The following is an 18,076-nucleotide window of genomic DNA, read 5'->3' on the forward strand; positions in this document are numbered from 1 at the left end:
GATCTAATAACCATGCTTGTATCAGGCCTGTGGTTGCCACTGGAGCAGAGAGTTTGTGTTCATGTGAAAGGAATTATAACCATTAGAGTTTTACTTCCTGCAAAAATTTGCACCTTGGCACATATATAGCTGTCTTGGCTGAGAGTCAGCAACAGTATCTACTCTTTGTTTCTCAATGACACCACCAATAACGCATGATAAAACTCAGGGCTATCTGTGATCCTTTGTAACTACAGAGCTGGAACTATCGAGTCGGTTCTAGTCTAAACGTTCATCTTCTGGAGGGCTGGGTCTGTGCACGGTGGTTTTATAAGCTCCTGATTGAGATAGTCAACCTGGTCTTCCTTTTTGACTTGAGGCACAAACCATCTTGATTTTTAAGCCTCAATTTTTTTCTCTCCGTTTTCATTAATGAGTTTAGGTTTCTCATGGGGAATGCTAGTATTTGAATATACCAACATTTTAGACTTAGAAATTCAAAATGTTGTATTTGGCTTTTTTTGTGTGTGGTTTAATGTTTTCAAAAAAAAGTTTTTATGTTAGTGAAAGTTATACAAAATTGTAAATACACTATTTGTGAAACGAAGTCATAGTTTTAGTGAAAAAAAATTAAAACCACCCTATTTGTGGCTTCTTTAGCCTCAAAGCTAAAGCTGTGGCTTTCTCATTAGTAAGTGTTTATAAGAATTAAAACCGAGAAGTGTCCTTTTAGGAATGTGAGTGAGAGGACAGACAACCCCCTGAGAAGAGCTTGTTTCTTAAGACCCCTGGACACAGACCTGTGTGAGCTGTCGCTAAATGATGGCGTGTGGGTCCTGCTGGAGTTTCAGGTCACCCCCATTTTCCTGAGCAGACAGTGTGCCACAGGGAAATCATATAAGCCACTTTCTCTCTTATTTAAAGCACTTAGTATTGTATGTTGGATATTTGAAAGAGTATTTATCCTCTGGACTACTTTTCCCAAGTAGCAAACTTGAACATAGCTGGACATTCTTTTATATGGTGACCTTCTTGAATCAGCAGGCTACAACACGATCAAAGGTAAATAAACCAATATGAGTGGCCTGATGCCAGCTTTGAATGCCAAGATCTACACAAAATCTGCCCACATCACTTCACATTAGACTCTCTTTTTAAATATGTTATCTAGAAGCCATTTGATTTAGACACATTAAAAGTTGGCTGAATTATCTGTCATTGATAAATTTTCAGTATGTCCACTGCACAATATTACTGTAACTATTTAGGTAGAACTAGGAGATGGTCTTTTATGGATGGGCATTAATGCTGCATAGTCTAAAATGGTCTATATAATAGAAAAAGGTAAAGAATCCTACCTGCTGTTCTTAGCTCTATAATCAGAAGTACTACAGATGCTGAAGAATGTAGTTAAAAAATGTTGTATATATTCTGTGCCTTCCTTGGATTAAGGGATTGTTTTTGCTTTTGTTGGTTTCCTCATTCTCACTTTTGAGAAAGTCCTCCTCATATGTGTTCAAATCCCCAGATGTGTCTTATGTTTTCACTGGGGGCAGATGTATCCTTTTTCATTTCTGGCGAATATGGGCTTTCTGCTAGAATGAACAAGTGACAGGAAAGAGAGGCAGAGATCCGATCACTCAGCTCAATGCATGTCCCAGTGTCAGGCTTGGATCTAGCAGTGAATGTGAGTGCTAGGTTCTCAGGAGTGACTTTGCCATCCTGCCAGACTTGACGCCCTCCTTCCAACCCTCCTCCCAGCCCTCCTGGTTGTTCCTTTACACAGAGGTAGGGGTGGGAGTGGAGGTCCATGGGTAACTTTGTGGTTCTTCTAATTCTTCTCTCCCTTTTGTCCCCTCTGCAGCCTTTTTATCTTTCTTGGAACCACCGAGAGGCCTCTGAATTTTCCCCTATGACAGTCAAAATCAGGATGTCACTTCTTTCCCAGGGATAGTTTGGGGGACTGCCTCATCTTTTGCTTTTTGCAAGAGAGAGTATAAGTGTGATCCCCAAATAGTAGGGTTTTCTACAACCACAGTGAGTGAGTGAGTTAGGGTGCTGTGTCCCTACAGTGGACGCCCTTAGACCTTAAAGAGTCTTAAAGGAATGGGAAGGGAATTAAAATATTACGCACGCTTAGGAAGCATGTGAGAGAAACAAAATTAAGCACACTCTAACAGAGAAAATATAAGACTGCAGGCACCGCAAAACTTCTAAAAATAACTGGTCAAGTTGATATTCTGAAACCCCTGATAGGAAGCAGTTTAGCACCTGACAGGGGAGTTAACTCCTGTCTCTTGCAGAGAAATCCTTTCACCTTTTTCTGAAGGGGGAGTGTGTTGGGTAATAGACAGGTGGATGGATTTCTCTGTGAGAAATGCTGGAGTTAACTGCTTTCTGTTTAGACCTGCTACCCACAGATATGCAGCCAGCTTCCTGACCCTTCTCTGCTTGCAAGTGGGATTTGGCCAGTGATCTGGGCAGCTGCTCCCATCCCAGAAGGGCCACCCGGCAGGAGCAGCCCCTGATCTTTCTTTCTCCAGACTCATTGCTCTGGAGTCTTGAGCCCCCAGTGGCCTTGCTAAGAGCAAATTTAATCATGTCACTTTCCTGCTAAGAAAGTTCCAGTCTCCCCATCACCAAGATCACTTGTCTCTGCACTTGTTTGACTGCATGCCTCTTTCAATAAAATGGAGTATGTGCCCCTAATGTGTGTATATTTATTTATAAATTATGTCATGTGTAACTATAAAATATTAGTATAGCCGGACTTCTTTTTTAGATAGAAATGTATGTAAGCAGATTTTACACTTCACTTTCGTGACCACTTGCCCACAGGATAAATCCAGACCTGACCTGTGGCCTTAAGCTCCTCTGCAGCTGACCACAGCCCCACCTGTCTAGACAGACTGCTTTGCTTTGTTCTCCATCGCCAGGCAATCCATGCAGCTTCTGTTCTGGCCTTCCCAGCCCTGCCTGCCCTCAAGCCTCCGTGATTCACAGGTGTCTTTCTTTCTACACACTCCTAGTTGTGTCTGCATAACTTTCCTCTCTCCTGCTTCCTGGAGTCTTGGAGGCCTGGATTTCTTCCCTACGCAACTGTCGAGACCTTATAAGTTTTCTTCAGCTTCCCCCAGAAGACGTCTGTTTAGACAACTCTCTTACTAGACCCTGAGTATCTCGAGTGTCCGTGGACTGTTTCCTCCTCCGGCACCGGGTGTGCTTCAGGACCCCTGACGGGCAGAGCACTCTTCCTGTTACAGGGTGTCTGTGAATGTGTGAGTCTGTCTGTGGGATAAATTTCCTAAAAATCCAATCTGGTCAAAGCGTATATATATTTGTGACATTGAGTACCCATTTTTCCAGAATTAGGCCAACATAGAATATCATCAAACTTACTGACTTTTGCCCCCCTCAAAATGAAAATTTCAAGTGAAAAATGGTACCTCACAGATGGAGCTTTTTCTGTTATTCTACTCAGAACCTCTTACGGAGGGTTGGAAAGAAAGTTATTGGGTCTTGGGAAGTAAAAGGGATCCTTTTCGATGGAAGTGTCCATCCTGCCTCAGTCACTAAGTGCGGGACTCCTCACACGGGGCACCACCTTGCCAGGGCTGACCAGCAGCCCCTGAACGACGGATGAATGGATTACTCTGACACAACGTTTGCTGTGAACGAGAGGGCTAAGGGATGGCCTGACTATAGCAACCAGGCAGCCTTGATTGCCTGCCTTGTTAGCCTTTTATTGCAGTTTTTATCTTTAGATATAATCAATAGGGTGAGTAATCTTGGGAGGACACGTGTGTTTACATTGTCCTCTAGGCAAGGGCATCCAGGGATTAAGCATAAGGATTCCAGTAAACACCCAGGAGTCTGCACATGCACAGTTGTTTGGAAAGGTCAAGGAATAATTAGGGGCACCGCCTTCCACACTTCCCTAAGTTGGAATTCCAATAAACAGAGCAGGCGGCCTTCCACACACTTCCCTTTTCTCGGAATGTCCTCCTTACAAACTTCCCAACCAAGTCTCGTGTGCTCCCCAACAACTAAGTCAGCATCAAGACAGCCAGTTGTAAAGGCTGCAGTGTCTTCTTAGAGTTAAAGGAGCCAGATGCCTGGGTCACTCAGAGCAGGGCCATAAGAAGCCCTTCACTGAACAAATACCAACTTGGCAATTTGGAAGGGCACCAACGCTTATCCTTCCAACACATGGAGAGTTAGTGGCCGCTGAGGAAGAGAGCCACCCTCTGGGGTGATGCCTGTGCTTTCCAGGGGCAACCCAGATGGTCTAAACAGAAAATACAGCTGCTCAATAAACCCAGAAATGCCTGTCATTCAAAACAGGTAAATTATGCACAGGGTACCGGCATTATTTATAGTCTAAATAATACAAACAACCTACAAGTCTAAAACAGGGACTCATTCTATGACATGCATAAAGCAAAATGTTATGTAATCTTTAGCATAAGTTTTAGTGACAAGGGAAATATTTATACGCTGATGTACATTTAAAATGCAAAAATGTACACGTACTACAAGCTTCCTGCTATGTTGAGAAAAATGGCTAAAAATAAAACCGACAAAAAAAACCTGAAAGGAAATACACCACATGTTAAATTTTTAAATATTACTTCTCCTTGTCCCCAATAAAAAGGACATCAGTGCTTCTGAAGACCTGTGCTCAGGCCTGAGGTGGGGGACACCAGGTTAGCCTCCGGGGAATTAGAGATGGTTGCCAGTGTGATCAAGGTCTCAGTGATCTTGATTAGTTAGAATAAATCCTCACTTGAGAGGAGTGATTCCTCAGGCCTTTGTGAATAAATCCATATTTGCATGTGTACTAGGCCTATTAGGATAATGGGATAAAGTGGTGTTAAAAGGAGATCTTTCCAGGGCCCTGTCACAGGCCCCTCTGAAGTAAAGGACTTTTTTTTTTTTTTTTTTTTTGCATCTGAATTATATCTCAATAAAGTTCATTACAGTGGTTCTCAACCTTCTGGCCCTTTAAATACAGTTCCTCATGTTGTGACCCAACCATAAAATTATTTTCGTTGCTACTTCATAACTGTAATGTTGCTACTGTTATGAATCGTAGTGTAAATATCTGATATGCAGGATGGTCTTAGGCGACCCCTGTGAAAGGGTCGTTCGACCGCCAAAGGGGTCGCTACTCACAGGTTGAGAACCGCTGATTTAAAACAAAAGACCTGAAGGTGGCTTATTTTCCTAATTCCAATCGAGTCTGAGAATTTTCCATTGTGATATGAGGAAAGGCAAGTTCATCCACAGCACACACAGACTCTGGAGGAAGAAGAGAGAGATGGATCCTGAGGGAGCAGGTGTGCTTACTCCCTGCTGCTGCTGCTGGCGTGGGCGCTGCGGGGACCGGCTCTCAGGGTCGCTCTGGCCTGTCTTACCTGCGCTCATTGGAGAGGAGAGAGGAGCATTGCACCAGGTGATCCTGATCTTTTTCCCAGACACGCTAGGAAGGTAGGCCACTGGGGGGCCATGCTCTGCTCTGTGGCCTTGGGATGAAATGCCTTGGTCAGCCCCAGGAATGAAGAGGGCTGCTGGTCCCTTGAGTTCTGTTGCCAGAAATCACTTGATACTCACACAGAACTCCCTGCCACGTTTGGCCTGTGGTGCTACGTCATCGGCCAGATGGGCCCAGTAACCATCTTCCTTATACACGAACATGACTCATATCCTAGACAAATTACGGTTTTCTCCACAGTGCCAGCCTCAGAAAGACTTGCAAATAGGCCAAGCTACAAAAGTTAAAATCTGCACATTCCCACGTCTGCTGTGTGCATTCAGGCCTATGTTGTTTAGCATTGTATATGGCCTTCTATTTTGAAATACTTTCCAATCATAGGGTAGCCATTTGTCCTACCCTGTACTGTATGATTACTCTTGGCATGCCACCCTTCCATCATCAGGTTTTGGCAGTGAAAATGGGCTTCTCTGTCTGATCAGGGAAGCACATTGTCAACAGGAAATATCTGCATGAGACAGAGAAGACTTCAGGAAAGATGATGGGAGGAGAGACCAGATCCCCGTGCGACCTCATGGTGGGCTCTGGGCCCCGAGGAAATAGGAGAGGAGCAGTTCCTACTTGCTCAGAGTGTGGACTCAGCAAAGTTCTGCTCTGTTCCAGCAGGAAAGGAATCACACACCCTGCAAATCCTGAAGTGGCCTCCATAAACCCATTGTACTTTATTTTCTCCAAATTAAGGATGCCGTGTGAATTGTGAATGGAGTTATTTACCCGGGAAGGCTATATTTTTCCTTACTCTTGGAATGTTTATTTATGCCTCTTAATTTTCCTTTTAGTTTGGATGTCCTTTATTATAAAAGACTTGGAAATACGTACAAACACAGAAGTTAAAATTGACAGGTGCCCAGGTCTCCTGCGTTTTCAGAATGGCCAGTTCCGTGACGGTTAATGAAGTTGGCAGTCTGTAGTTTAGCTATTGGCATCTCCATGTTCTTGCCAGGAGGGGTCTTTAGGAGGGAGGCTAAGTGTTCATCTTTGACTCTGCAGGCCCCATGTAGGACAGTGGGGAGAGATTACAGAAGGGAAAGGAGGGGTTTCTAATACCCAGCACTGTCTGGTCATGGGCTGGGCTGCTGCCAGGGAAGCTAGTGGCGGACATTAGAGGCATTTCAGCCTGGGTGCTGGGACTCTCCCTCCTGAGGCCGCCGGGATTGCTGTCCCCCAGCTGTTGCGTCCTGCAACACAGAGGAGCTTCCACTGCTGTTCGGAGCAGGAATTCCAAGTGTTTCCATGGAGGAAGAAGAGTTCTTATCACGTGCTGTCCGACTCAGGGCCCTCCGGAGCTGGGTTCCTAGCAGGCAGAATGATATCAGGGCTGAACTCAGAATGGTAGTTGATTGACATTCTCCTGTCAATTTTTTTTTTTTTGTAAGTCACAGTTTAGTTTGCAGAAGGCACTTCTGTGACCCTCGGCCTGACTGGTACAGCTCTCCAGGTGCGGTGAGGGTCTCAGGAAAGGTGGAGGCCCGGGACACTTGCTCCCTGACCCTCTCCCCACTGGCTCCAACCAGAGGCTCCGTGTTTCCTTCAGCAGCAAGGTGGCCATGAGGGCCTTGGGCTGAAGGTGACATGTCAGCAAGAGCATCACCGCCATTGCCACCTTGCTGCTCTGTTTGCAGCTTGGAGCACACCCTCTGTGCCATTCTTCAGGTGAACCTCTAAGCAGGAGCTTTCTGTCTCCTCTTGTGACCTTCGGATCTGGTCAGATTTGAAAAGCAGAGCCTGGACTTGAAAGGCAGGAGCCGTAGTGGAACAAAGTGCCTCAGACTTTGCAGATGCAGCTCAGATCCCAGCTCTGCCTGCACTGGCTGTGCATCTTGGGCAGGTCACCGAACCTTTCCCAGTGTATTTCCTGTCTGTCACAATGGGGTGCATATCACATACCTCACAGTAAAAGTAAGAGGTATGTGTGAGCATGCTGTGTGAGCTGTGGGATGCCTTTAGGTGTCCCAGGGGCATCTGTACCCAGCACTGTCTAGGCACCAGTTTTCTTAGATTGAGCTGTTACCAAACGATAGTTACCACAAGTGAGAAGCGGTTGGAGGCAACTCCCCTATCCCATGCACTGGAAAGACTAGGACAGAGGACAGCTGAGTCTTCCTTATAAACTGACTCCTCTCTGTCCTGGGCTTCCGTTCCTCCAGGAGGAGACATGGCACCTCCTTCCTGGGTTCAGGAGAGTGACCACCTCCCCATCCGCCTGGAGGAGGAAGAAATCAAAGCCTAGAATCCAGCCTAAGCCCCCAGAGCAGTGTGTTAGAGCTCATTTAAGGAGAGTCCCAGAATGAATGGAGATGAAGCCGTATTAATACTCATTTCTAATGGCAGGAGGGAGACCAGATCTATTTAAAGTAGGAAACAAAATCACGTGCACAGAGAAGGCCAAGGTTACTTCATTCGGACTGGATTCAACATCATTACCTACTTTTGCAGCAAGTGGGTCAAAAATAATTAAAAGGGAATATGGGTTAAACTTTTTTCATTGAAATGTTAAATGCAAATGAAAAAATTTCAAGTGATACATTGAGATTATACCTGTGTTGGCAAAAAGCATGTTCAAGTCCCCTGTTGTGCTTATAAAAATGCAAAAGCCTGTTCAGTCTTTTCTAACAGAAATGCTTACACTCCGAGTGTAAAAGAAATGGCCCTGCTTGGAAAAGAAGGCAGTAATTGTAAACGTGTGTTATTTGGGGATACGGGAAGAGCCTTGGGGGCTATCACTATGTGAAAACAGGTGAGGCTCAGAAGGGAAGTATGCCAGGGCAGCCTTCCTCATCCCTCAGCTCCCAGTGTGCAGTGCTGCCTGGCTCTGCCCTCCTCCGGGACTCTCTCTCCTTTATCTCACGCGGGGCGTTAAGGTCCATCCTGCCACACGGAGGTGGAGAGGGGGAGAGAAGATCTCTGAGGACTGCTGCTTAGATCCAGCAGACCTTTACACAGGAAGAACGTTTTGTTGTAAAGACAGGCCTGTTGGGGAGAGCTTTCAGAGCAGGGGTGTAGTTGAGAGGGCCAGCTGCTGCTTTCCTGCAGAGCTGGCCCAGGCGGGCCCCAGGGCACTACACTGTAGGGCACAGGACCAGACCAATTTGCATCTCAGCTCTGCCATTTTTAGGGTCTCCTTAAGCTTTTTAGGTCACACTCCCCTTTACTGCAAACCCAGGGTATTACCTGCTCTATGTCATTGGATTCTACTGAGATCAAATAATAGAACCTATGGGATAGTTATTTGGAAGCTATTATCTAGTATATTTATAAGACGTGTTTGTTTGTTTTTTAATTATTAATTTTATGTTACTCTTTCCCACCAATTTCCTCTTACCACATTCTTTCAGTCAATCCACCCCCACCCCCATTGCAAGTATTGCAACAGAAATTGGAAACTGGTCATTCTTTTTCACGTTGGGTCATGCAAGGCCAGAAGGAAACTTTGACTATCAAATGCAATTGGCTAGTTAAGCTCAGGTCTCTTTTACTGTCAGGCTAGTGGGTCTGAGACAAATTATATCTGTTGCTTAAGAACTAACCCCAAAGACCTACCAAAGTTAGAGATAAGAGTTTAGTAATTCAACATTACTATCTATGTTCTTTTTTCATCCTGATTGAAGACTGACTCATTAAGCAAAAATAATTTAATGATCACTGAAATTTTTCTACATTAAAATATTCTCAGCATTTTCTGTGTTTTCAATTGATAAACTGTTTTTCACATTGCAGAAAAGAAGTCATAGAAAATGCTGACTTCTTAAGTCCTAAAACAAGCATGTAGAAGTTAGGTTCTTCACCTCCAAATATTTTGTTTTCTTTTCAGACTTAAATTCACCTGCTCTTGAGTATCTCATTTAAAACTTAGGCAGTTATTATCAGCCAAGACTGTGAGTACTATGGTTTGCTTGTTTTGTTTGTTTTTCTTTTAAATATGTTTTTATTGATTTGAGAGAGAGAGAGAGATCAGCTGCCTCCTGCACTTGCCCAACGAGGGATCCAGCCCACAACCCAGGCATATGCCCTGACTAGGAATCAAACCAGTGACCTCTTGGTGTACGGGTTGATGCTCAACCACTGAGCCACACTGACCAAGCTGTGATTTGCTTTTAAATTGTGAGTTGTGACCACATGTTCAGCTTACTTGAATATTGGTTATTTCAGTAAATATGTGCATCAGAAAATAAGATAAACTTGGTTTCTGCTTGCCTCTAATTTGTATTATATTTATGTTTTAGTTATCTCTATCCATTAATTTATGAATTACATAATAATAACAAATTAGTAGAAAACAGAATGTTCCAAGTTTAAAGCATAGCCAGGTTTGCAGTAAAGAATAGCTGCTCATGTTAAGATTATATTTGCTTTTTTGAAGTTGAAAAACTAGAGCAGTTACTTATGAAAATATTGATCAAAATAGACTTTTATTGAGAAAACACATCTGAGCTTTTTCATATCTTTAAAAACTAGTTTTTTGCTGTTAAAAATTAAATGTTAAAAGATGTTTGTCTATTTACAAGACTTTCTTTTTATTCCCCTAGCATCTATTAATTTCACAATGAGGTAAAAGCTTTGCTTTCTGACTAAGTACAGTATACACCCCTTCCTAAGCAAATCTGACATACTCTGTATTCTTGGGCATGGGGCATAATGTATTTGGATTGTGTGCGTAATAGCCAATGATTTTGAAAGATTAATGCTTGAATATGGTCAGCATGAAAATGACAAAAATGCTTACTCCTTTCTAATCATTAAAAGGAAACGTTTTATCTCCCCCTCCCTCCCCAGTTGCCTCCATGCTCCTAAATAAGCACTAAATATCCACTGGCTGGTTGATTGGAAAGGAAGCATTACAATATTGGAAGAATATATTCACATTTTTGTGATGTGGATGTTATTGTTTTTGGGTTTTAAGTCCTTTCCTGGTTTAGGATGAAGTCATAACTATTTAATTCTATGTGTGTCCCATTAACTCATGCGTTTCAGAACCCCGTTTGTGTTCCACCGAGGTCATGGGTTCATCCCCCATATGGCCTATGTATATGGCATCCAGCAGCTCCAGACAAGCAAGTGGGAAGTTGTAATTTATGCAGAGGCACAAGTTCCTGAAAAACAAGTCAAAGTATTTGCCCTGTTGGGAGTGTGTGGGTGGTGCCATCCTTCCATTCCTGAAGGGACAGCACATGGAAGCCTGAAGTAAGGTTACCCCAGGGACCATCTCAACACTACACTGGATTTCAGTGTGTGTCTGCACCCACCAAATGTCACAACTCAAAGCCCTGGAAGGGATCTCCAGGTTCACTTCAGAATTCCACTGGCCTGATGGAAAGTCTTGACTTGGCAGGAAGGTAGTCATGATGGATGTTTTGCTGAATTTAGTTCCGACGAGAAGTTAGATGTGACCTAATTGAGTGGGAGAATGGGAATCTGGAAGTTATTGCTGGTTCTCAGAGGGCACATTGCTGTTTAGGATGCAGTTTTCTCCCACTGCCCTCATTTCTACTTTGGGGTCATCCTTGAGAGTCTTCACCCCAAATCAGATGGTCTTGACAGTCACCTTTAAAAGAATATCTCATCCTAAAAAAGGTAAATGAATTACTCTCTAAATTTACTGATATTGATGATAATTTAAACATTTTTCCTCTGCACAATAATAATATTTTAATATGACTCTTTCAAAGGAAAGAGAGAACCAAAAATACTCTATCTGTTATAGCCTTAGTGAAACACCTGAGCATAAACCTGTAACTTAAAATCTTTTTTTGAATCAGATAATTTGGATACATGTACTTCTGCATGTGAAGTTAAGGGTTGGCCCCAGTAAGAAATGGCCAGTCAAGTTGCACACTAAAGTGACACCCATGCTGCATTATCATGTATATGCATGGGATGTGCACTGCTTGGGTGGGTCCTTGCAGTTTTATGTCCATGCTCTCAGACCCTTCCCCCATGATACTATGAAATGTGTTCCACTAAGAGCCTCTGCTTGGGCCTCTCTCCTCACCTGTGTTGAGAGGCGGTCGGTTCAAGTTCAAGTTGACCCTTTTCCTATTTCTGTCCCCACCATCATACACATGCACGTATGCACCAGCAAGCCCCTCGCTGCAATCTTGGGACTGAACTTCAGGGACCTCCTCATTATTCCTTCCGCCCACAGTCTCCCTCTGTTGCAGTCCATTCTGCATATTGTTATAAGATACGTCGCTTCCCTCCCCTGCTCAAAAATCTTCAGTGATCCTCTGCTGTTGAAAGTCTGCAGTTTCTCATTCACCGCCCTGATGCATTAGGTCTCACTGCTCTGTACAGGTTCATCAAGTCTGATCTGAGTTCCTATTGTTCTTCTCTGACAAGTCATTTTCTACTCCCACTCCCGAAGTATTTTCTGTGATGTAGAACGTACTGTTTATTCATGCAGCACAGATTTTTAGAAAGTTCCTCCTCAGAGCAGATGTAGCTCTAGTTCTGTACCAATACTCTGTTCCTGGCTTATCCTTCAGCAGGAAAGCCTTGAGTCGTCTGTTTTAAAACATAGATTTTGTTATTGTGCAGGTGTGGTGAGGCCCACAGGTCAGTAGACAACTGTCATTGAGGAGACAGTTTGTTACACTCACAGCTTCCAAGAGGACAGGCAAGGCATGCCATGGGGACCACCTGGGGGAGCACCAGGTCAGTCAGGAGGCAGAGGGGGTGAGGGGAAATGGGGGCAAGAGCCTTCACTGTGGTTTTCTTGGGAAGGAATGGGCAAGCAGACTAGGTAGGGTTAGGATTGGTGACTGGATAATTTCAGTGGACTCGAGCATAGGGGCGATCTCTACTTGTCTGGTATCTGGCCCTGAGGTGATTGGGGCAGGGGGATAGTGGCCCTGAGCTTCAAAGAGCAGGTGTTTGGGGTGTGGGCTCTGGATGGGTTACTTTGCATATAAAGACATGCTCACAGGTGAGCCCTCCAAGACCTTAGTTTGCTATCTCTAGGAATTAGCTGATCTTGGGAAGGGCAGTTCCTACAGAGTCAGCAAAACTCCAAGAATTGGAACATAAATTAAAAGACAGGATTAATATACCTACTCACCCTTACAGCCCCATCTTAGTTACAGGTTAGCTAAGGAAGCTTGAATGAGAACCTCGAGTTCCTCAGTCTCAGCATGTCAAGTGAGAGATTAGATTATAGTACAGCCAAGAGCCCACAGTTTCTTCTTTGTGGGGATGAAGCTTCTGATACTTCCCTTCCCACTACTTTCTCCCCATTCCCAGGATCTTTAGGTTCGTATTCCCAGCGTGAGGGTGCACTTTCAGCCCCAGGAAGTACCCGAGAGTGCATGTGAGTAGACCAATGCTCTCTCCCTGGCTAATGAGCAGGGAAGGCCAGTCAGCAGTGGGCCACCCTGGAACTTTAATCTCCTTCATCTGTGGACTTTTCTGCCTACACTTGTATTCCTAACTCCTTCAGCCAGTGGGCTCTCTTTGGGATGTAATCATTGGCCCTGCCATTCTAATAGCTTTTGAGTTCTTGGTCTAAGGTCAGTGATGGCGAACCTTTTGACCTCGGCGTGTCAGCATTTTGAAAAACCCTAACTTAACACTGGTGCCGTGTCACATATAGAAATTTTTTGATATTTGCAACCATAGTAAAACAAAGACTTACATTTTTGATATTTATTTTATGTATTTAAATGCCATTTAACAAAGAAAAATCAACCAAAAAAATGAGTTTGCGTGTCACCTCTGACACGCGTGTCATAGGTTCACCATCACTGGCTAAGCCAAATGGTTTTTCAGTGTCTGTGACCCAATTAACAGGTGACATGTAATAATGCCCTTGTGAAGGAGAGCTAAAAGTAGCATTGACTTTCAAGTATAAGATAAAACAAGGCAGACCTTTTATACTGCAAGTTAGGAAAAAATCTCTATTTCATGTTGTAGAATTATTTGTTGAGTTGGCAGTAAAGAGGAATGTGGAACTCACTTTTCAAAGCAAAAGCAGAAAATAAAATCCCTTAATTGACATTGCTGCAAGTACATGATCTACACAGATTGGAAGGCAAAATGTGAATCCATTTGGCACAAAATAAGATTTAATCAATAAATTGAAACAGTGTGGAAAATATTGTATGTTGGTGTTCAGTATGGAAAAAAAATCCCAAGGAGCAGTACTTTGTTGTTTAGAGTAGTGAGATTTAGATGAAGCAGGAAGCTGAAATTGTGTTGTGAAAAGTTTTAATTTTCTTAGAAAACCCTTATAAATTGGATTCATAAATGTTGGTGTTAATCAGAACATTGTAAGGTTTTGTAACATGTAGGAGTGAGCATAGTTTACAGTCTAACTAATACAGAATTTATTCAAACAGATTTAAAAAGAAGAAATGGCATTTCACTAAACTAATGTATATTTTCAGTTGTTAAATGAATAGCACTAATAACCCAATTAGCATATAATTTTAATTCTACCCATCGGGTATTGCTTGCGATGACCTAAATGTAGATTTTCAACTCTTAAGATTTAAAAGGAAACTAAAATGATCAGTGCTTTAAAAACAAACAAAATGCCCCCTAATGCTTGGAGTGGAAAACCCTCAGTTCTGCTTTCTGCCCCTGTTGTCCTGTGGGGAAGGCTGCACACGTGGAACCTCCCGGAATGACTGTGTTAAACTGATGGAGCAGAGTGGCTCACGGTGGGAGTAGGTGTGATAGAAAGGGTACAAGTGGTTAGAATTTGCCAGGATAAGCTCTCCCTGTCAGGAGCATGCCAGTGCCTTTCTCGCCCCCTCTTCTTCCCTCAGGCTCATTACCTTTGCCTTTCCCTCTCCTAAGCTTTAAGGGCCCTTCTTTTGCTTCTGTAACTTGTTTTCTGAGCCTACGCAGCCCAGCTGGCTCACTTCTACTACCTTTGTAGCTACCTAAATAAGCCTTCTCTTATTAAAACAACAACAACAAAAACCTTGGTCATTCCTGATAGAGGGTTATTTAAGAATTTGAAAATCCAAAATCTGATTTAAAACAATATTGTTCATCAGCTGAAAGACATTACCCAAAACTTGGGACTGTCTTGTCTTTATTTTTTAATTCTCTGACTCTCCTGGCCCTTCTCCAAGGATCCTAGCCCACTATTTTCCTGCCTCGGTGCCATCATTTCCTTGGGCCTTTAGAGGCTGTCAGGCACAGTGAAGGGCATGAGATTCTGCCCTACTTGTAAGTTAGTAAGTCAGCCTGCCACAGTTGTATAGATACTGGTAGAAGACACAATACTTGCAGGTCAGAGATTAAGGACTGCTTGTTGCTACAGTAGCTGTAGCCAGAGTATCAGCATTTTTATCTTCTTCCCTGAGCCCCATTTCCCATAGGGCAACTGAAAGAGGACCAGATGGCCCTAGCCGGTTTAGCTCAGTGGATAGAGTGTCAGCCTGTGGACTGAAGGGTCCCGGGTTTGATTCCAGTCAGGGGCATAGTATGCCCGGGTTATGGGCTCCATCCCCAGTGGGGGCCATGCAGGAGGCAGCCAATCAGTGATTCTCTCTCATCATTGATGTTTCCATCTCTCTCTTCCACCTCCCTTCCTCTCTGAAATTAATAAAAATATTTTTTTAAAAAAGAGGACCAGATGAAACCTGCACTTGCAGTGGATTATGTAACAGAAGAGAAACCCTGAGCGTTGGGAACCCAAGTCTTTTATAATAGGCAGTAGGCATGCCTGCCTATGATATTGTGATTTATAAGAAGAAATATTTGGAATTTCAGAGTGCTGAGAGTGATAAAGGTGGCTTTTGTTATGTTAATGAAATAACCTCAGGATGGGCCCCATCAGCAAAGAAATCACCACTTAATCAGAAGGTTGGAATTCTCCAGGAAGGAAGGGAGGCCGAAGGTTGAATCAGTCCCCAGTGGTTAATAATTTATCAGTTGTGCCTATGTGATGAAGCCTCCATAAAACCCCCAAAAGAAGGGGGCTTGGGGAGCTTCCAGGTTGGTTAAACACATGAAAATTTGGGGAGAATGGCGTGCCTGGAGAAAGTGTGGAAGCTCCATGCCCCTTCCCCATGCCTGGCCTACGCATCTCTTCCATCTGGATGTTCTGAGTTATATCCTTTTATAATAAACCATGATCTACTAGGTGAAATGTTTCCTGAGTTCTGTAGGCTGCTTTAGCAAAGTAATCAAACCCCAGGAGGGGGTTATGGGAACCTCTGATCTATAGCCGCTTGGTGGAAGCACAGGATTTGAGATTGGCATTTGAAGTGGGGGGCAGTCTTGTAGGACTGAGCCCTTACAGTCTGGGATCTGGCACTATCTCCAGGTCAATAATGTCAGAATTGAGTTGAATTTTAAAACATCCAGCTGGTGTCCAACAGTTTCTTGATGGTGTGAGACTCCCCCCTACACACACACACACACACACACACACACACGGGAATTGTGATCAGACTTTCTTTTGCTTCAGGGGGAGGCACTATCTGTCATACTTGTACATGGATGTTCATTAAACAAACATCCTTGAAGAGAGTCCACACCAAAGTAGTCAGTGCAGAAATACCGGAGACCTGTGGAGAAATCTCTTCCAACAGTGGCTTCTGCTGTTCTTCCAGCTCCCTGTGCTCTCGGGGGTTGTCAGTGGTGGATGTGAGTGAAAGGAGAATCTTCCCTGAACTGTAGCCAAGTGTGGTCCGCTCTTTTCAGGAGCCTTTTCAGGAGGTCTTTCATAAACTTTCAAAGACCCTGGGTGATCCTCATTTGAGTCAAATATTGGGGAACAATAAGCTAATTATAAAATGGCTAACAGTTGTTAAGCCCTCACTGTGTGCTGTGCTATATGCTGGGCACCTTACACTTATTACCCCATTATAGCTCTCTGAGATGTTTGGGGGACATCACCCCCATTTTTATGGATGAGAAGCTCTAGTTAAGAGCATTAAGCAGGAAATGGAGAGATGAGATTCAAATACAGGTTGTCAGAGCCCTATGCTCTGAACATATATCTTTCCTTGTTTATTTCTCTTTCATTGAAAAACTTTCCCATTGAGAGGTGCTGGTGGTCTTGAGATTTTGTTTCATGGGGAAATTTAGAGGCATAAGAACCAGGAGGCAAGATCAGGAAGGACCTTTGGCTAGCAGACCCCTTACAAACATCATTGCCACTAGCAACAAATGCTACTGTTTTCAAAGCAGTTGAAATCCCTATTTTATGGACAAGAAAATGGAGGCTTAAGGAGAGTGATGGACTTGACTGAAACCACACAACAAAACATGGGGAGCCTGGGAGCCAACCCCAGACTATTTGTCCATGAAACATTCTGTACACCAAGCATGTCAAACTCACAGCCCGCGGCCCACAAGGAACATTTTTGCGGCCCAGCCAATATAACGGCATTTAAGAAACGTTGTAATAAAAGTTGCGTAACTTAATTTTTACAATACTCTGTTATACATAACTAGGGTCCCTAGCTGCTGCCGGCTGCTGGCTGGTACTCCCTCTCTTCCTCCGGCCTGCCCCGCCCCCTGGCCAAACTCCCAGACAACTCCTGGTTGAGGGGACAATTTGCATACTATGCTTTTATTATATAGGATTATTAATAACAAATTACAACGTTCACTAATAACTGATTACTATAATCGTGTTGCATTCATTTCTCTTACGCGCCTTACACACAGGCGCACCATTTCTCTCCACTAACACTAGCAGTGAATATTTTAGCAGCTGATTGCCATGTCATTAGTCTTGGGCTGACTTGTTTGGTGTACACAACAGGAAATAGGTTTATTTACATTGTGCTTATTAATTTGTGCAGTTATTCAGTGTCTGGTGAGTTAATGTTCAAGAAAAAATATTATTTTTTATTAAAATGGTCTATTATTTTATGTTAACGATTACTCATTTATTTCAGCCCTTTGTATTCAGCATGTCTCTATCAAAATAAACCTGTTTCTCTGAAAATTGAAGCTTTTGTTTTTTGGTGGCCCACATAAACTTAAACCTTGTTTATTTGGCCCGTGTTAACCTTTGAGTTTGACGTGCTTGCTGTACATACTCCTCCCAGTCGTCATGGGCATCATATTGAAGACCCTAAAGTGCCCTCAGATACTTAAGCTTCTGAAGCAAAAATAAGATGTTAATAATAGGTTCACTGTAGCTTGTTAAATATCTCTCTTTGTAAAGATAAGCACATATGTATAATTTAATCACATTGACTAAACTTAAGCTGCTCCAACAACCTTTATCTTCTTTCATAAAACGTTAAGTGCCAAGAGCCTCACACACTTGAGCCATTCACAGCTTCCTACAAGCCACTGCAGCCGGCCTCCTTTGCCCCTTCCTTTAATTCTAAAAGTCATTAGTGAGTCAGCTTCCTCACTACCAGCTCCCACTTAGCACTTTTTATCTGGTCTCTTCCTAGAGCAGTGATGGCGAACCTTTTGAGCTCGGCGTGTCAGCATTTTGAAAAACCCTAACTTAACGATGGTGCTGTGTCACATATAGAAATTTCTTGATATTTGCAACCATAGTAAAACAAAGATTTATATTTTTGATATTTATTTTATATATTTAAATGCCATTTAACAAAGAAAAAT

General features: G+C 43.2%; 1 protein-coding gene across 3 annotated transcripts in view; it reads left to right on the forward strand.

The window, feature by feature from the left end:
• The window catches only part of FAM171A1 (family with sequence similarity 171, member A1), a 94,994-nt gene that overhangs the window by 8,450 nt on the left and 68,468 nt on the right, over positions 1–18,076 (forward strand). The window contains exon 1 of one of the 3 annotated variants that reach the window (XM_014549944.1): positions 9,390–9,408. The exons of 1 other annotated variant lie outside the window; for it this stretch is intronic. The gene's annotated coding sequence lies outside the window, so the exon portion shown is untranslated. Of the gene's footprint in view, positions 1–9,389; positions 9,409–12,721; positions 12,837–18,076 lie in introns of those variants that run through there. One more of the 3 variants, XM_014549943.1, reaches the window with a different exon arrangement.

Source organism: Myotis brandtii, unplaced genomic scaffold, assembly GCF_000412655.1.
Source record: "Myotis brandtii unplaced genomic scaffold, ASM41265v1 scaffold576, whole genome shotgun sequence".
Classification (NCBI taxonomy): Eukaryota; Metazoa; Chordata; class Mammalia; order Chiroptera; family Vespertilionidae; genus Myotis; species Myotis brandtii.